Source organism: Rhagoletis pomonella, unplaced genomic scaffold (genome assembly GCF_013731165.1).
Source record: "Rhagoletis pomonella isolate Grant_MI unplaced genomic scaffold, Rhpom_1.0 Rhpom_scaffold_00002, whole genome shotgun sequence".
NCBI lineage: Eukaryota > Metazoa > Arthropoda > Insecta > Diptera > Tephritidae > Rhagoletis > Rhagoletis pomonella.
The window spans coordinates 32,630,031-32,634,485 of record NW_023458556.1 but is presented as its reverse complement, the minus strand read 5'-3'; positions in this window follow the sequence as shown (position 1 = coordinate 32,634,485).

Below are 4,455 nucleotides of genomic sequence, written 5' to 3'. Positions count from 1 at the left end.
TTGAACATCGAATTCGCAGGTTCGATCCCTGCTGAAGTCTAGAAAAAGAAGTCTGATGAGGAGATGTGGTGATCTCCGAAGTAGTGCTATAACTTCTACCGCTTAGACTTTGTTGCTTCTTCAATTTTTCCTAATAAACAATCGTGGTACAAAGCTCAATAAAAATATTATAATTACTTTTTTTTACAATAATTTTTACAAATTTTACAGGAGGGAAAAAAATTTTATAACAGTTCTATTAAAGTATTTTGCAAGATTTTGATTAAAACGTTTTGCGTATTTAAAGCAAAGCAAACCTCCATACGAATCATAAGTTTTCGGTCTTAATTAAAAGATTTCGTATTATTTCGGATTTATCGAACTCCCTGTGCCTCTTTTTTACTTAGCAAATTTGCCTTTTACAGAATATTAAGGGGAAGAAATGAAATGAGCAGCTTAATACTTTTGGAAATGATACATTTTAATTTATGATTTTTCCGAAAAAAGGAACGTAGCAACTTTTAATTCTAAATTAGCGATATGTGCCTTGAAGCACGAAATATGTTTATGCACTTTTTTAACATTAAATATTTGTTCAAATATTCTGCGGTAGGTGGTCCCATATTCAAACTACGTGATACTAATCGTATTTTTCCTGAATTCAGAAAAATAACATCTGGGAAGTACAGAAAAAATTTTATTCAAAATAATTTTTGCATGGGAATATCTAAATATAAAGTTTTTTTTAAAGAAAACAAGCTCCCGATAATGTTTGCATGATTCCTGAAGGAGTTTAAAACTTACTTTTTTTGTGTCATATCTAATTAAAAGTGAGGTATTTATCGTAATTCCACAAAAAAGCTCACCACAACTTCGCTATCTTTATCAACTGATAATTTTTCACTGCAGGGAGACCTGTTATGTCATTACTGCTGCTGTTAACTGAATTTTTCGAAACCTGAAATTCAAGGATGATTTGGATACACGCCAGAATGGCCGCCAATACTTTTGGAATGCTATGAAATATTTCATCACTAGTCTAGCAAAAACAGGCGTTTTGAAGACCTTTATAAAGTTTAGCGATGTCACTACTTTCATGCTGTAGAAACGTTTTGGTGTAGGTTCTCAAATTTCCAATAGGAAAGAGCCAATGAGCTTGTTTGTTAATTTTAACTGATGAGATGTTCCAAAAGAACAAAACACGTTCTCGGTTATGGCATACGGATACAAAGTTTCCCAAATCTTCTCTACAAAGTGTGGCTTCAGCTTGCACTATTTCAATTTGACCTAAAAGACCTAACCTTCAAAAGTAGTAACAAAAACTTTATAATACAACTTCACTCGCCGCATTTCAGTTAAAGTTTTCTACCTATCACAGCATTTTTTTCTGTCAAATACGTGGGTAAATAATAGCACTAGCCCTATTTCTAGGTCACACCAATCACAACTCAACCTTTCAGTTACATACATATGTATGCCCACATATACCTAGTATATGCATCTTCAGGCAGCACAAAATTCGCAGCATGTTTGCAAAAATATGCGAAGATCAACGGCAGTACTACAACTAATAAGCACGAATGGTTAATGACAAAGCAAATCATTTTGTAATCTAATTGTACTTCGATGCTAAGCAACAATACTTACTCAGATGTTTATATCTACACTTGAGTGCATACAAGTCAACCACAACTCCCACAGCACCTTTGTGCCATGCATAGATTGATGTAAATTACAGGGGCGATCACAAGGTGTCACACCTCCATGCCAACCCATTTGATCACCGGTGTACACTTGATGGTAAGCCTCAATTAACAACCGCTGCATGAAAGCGGAACCCAAGTAAAAGAGAACAATGCTGGCTCATGCCTCAACAATAGGGCAATGCTGCAACAATGGCCGGCGCATGCGACAACACCAAACGATCAGAGGAGCTCGGCTTGCCTCAACTTGAGTGACTTAAAAACATATAAAATAGTTATATGTACGAGCATAAAAAGTATTCACCTACAAATACTCGCTCAAGTGTCTAATGAGCAGTCAGTGTCTGTTGAATGCCGTTGGCCATATTATGGTCTTAGTGATTTGCAACTAGAGGCGTATATGTTAAGGGAAAACCGCTACAGCGACACACATAAACATACAAACATAAAAAAAAATACTTTTATGTAGATAATTGGAGCAATTTGCATGTCGCCGATGCCATTGAATCGTGACGTTGGTTGCTTCTTTTCGTTAAGTATTTATACTACGTTGTTATGTGTAGCTAGGCTAGCGGTTAAATTTTTTCCTACAGAGCTAAAAAGTTTTGCTTCGTTTTAAACAGATTTTCGTCTTTTGTTATTGTCGTTCACTTTTATTTTAGTTTGATCTAATTTTACTGTAGTGATTTTGCTTTCGCAATCACAGTGTCAATGTTGTCTGGCCACAATGCCGATCGGTGAGACTGTGTCACTAGTGCAAGACTATTGCCAATATTTGATGATCATGTGTAATAAGTTTAAGATACAGCTGGCGAGCTTAGCTCATATTTCCCACAGTCATAAAGGGTTTAGAGATATTTTGGGCCTTTTCACCGAATTGTCAAAAAATCAATGCATAGATTTTGTTAATTATTTTTGAATATTTTATGCATAGTCCTATGGAAAGCAAAACTTGATTTGCGGAAATAAAGTGTCGTGGAACCGCCGCCGCCTTGTAGTTTTGCACTTTTTCCTTATAAACATGAATTTCTAAAAACAGAAAATTCGCAAGACCGTTCACAAAAGAAATTTCAAAAAACCAACGCCAGATTTTATAAATTGCACTTCTTATATATAGAAAAAAAAAACTACAAAAGAACGCAGCAAAAAATACTAAAACTCAATGCGAATTCTTAGCTGTCTCAAACATGCACTTTCTCTGCTAAAACTTCATGGGAAATAAAACTGAAGACCCAAAAATTCAAATTAATAAGTACGAAATTTTCATGAAAATTTGTTGAATTTTTTATATGTTGTATAATGTTTAAGACCTTTTTAATTCACATTGTTTTAGTTATAGCATAAACAATATTTTTATAAAAAATAAACAAAAAAATTTTAACTTGACAAATATGAACAATAAAAAAAGTCAAGAAAAACGCTCTGAGGATATTTCTGCCAGTCCACAAAAAATCCCCCTATATTGAACAGTCAATTTTGCTGCAAGCTAGGACACCTTAGCTAGTCAGTTACCTAGTGGTAGTTCTTAGACCATAACGGCTACGATACATCAGTCGTTCAGAAGACCAACGGGTGAGAGTTATAAATATCTTGGATTGTCCTTTACCTTTTGAAATACGCCAACAGGCTGAAACCTGGGTGTACTCTCTTCTTCTTGGTAGCACTGTCATGTATACCTGAGATGGATCGCAGAAAGGCTGAGAGCCATAAAGGCGCCTGTGAACATCTAACTTCGCAAGAGTCCAGCCCTTTCGTTGCCATCAAAGCCCCCATGTTCTGGATCCCATCATAAGGTAACCTTGCTATGGATTCCTGGTTTGCCCAGTACACTTTTGAAGCTGCCTGATACTCTTGACCGCGTTTTGTGCGCCTCGCTTTACCATAACACGTAACATTTTATTTGACAAAAAATGCACCCATACCAAATTAATAACAAAAACATAAAAAAAAAACAATGACAACACAGATAATGAAAAAATTATAATTATCTCACAAAGAAAAATAAACAAATTTTAATTATGCTTATTGCTTCAGAAGTAACTAAGTAAGTATGTATGTATGTATTTATAGGCAACTTGCGTCGCTGGTGGCAATCGTGGTAGATTTGATGATTTTTGCAAATTTTTCATTCTTCTTTGAAGACACTTTTGTTAATTTGTTTAAGCACACAAATAAAAATGTTAATTAATTTTTGCGAAAGATCGGCAGAGTGAGCTGAGGTAAGGTAGGTAAAAGAAATCACATTTTAAATTAGACTTCAGCTTGCGAAAAGATGACTTGATAGTATACCAATGCATACCCTCTACTCGCCCAAATCGCTTAGCAGTTTCAGCGCCAAATAAGAAGAAGAAGAATGCATACCTTCGAATATAAAAGTGTGTATGTACATTAGAGTGGCTCAGAAAAATGCTTTATTTTACGCTACCTCAATTTGTTGTTATTTATGACAAAAAAGAGAAATGTATTTTTTATTTTGAAAAAAGTTGTTTTGTTCTAATTTTTTTTTTCTTTTCGTGGCATGTCAAAGTGCAACTAAAAACGTTGTCACCACATCGGATCCGCCCTTTTGAATTTTAAAAAATTTACTTCAGACTTGTAATCAGCGACCCCAAAAATTAGCGAGTGCCGAGTTTCGAACAAATCCAATCATTTTTTTTATTGATCGCCATATTGGTACTGCCATTTTGAATTTTGACATCAGGATCGTAATCAGTAACCCCAGAAACCCCCTGGTAACGAGTTTCAACCCATGACAATGCCTAAAACGTTCAGT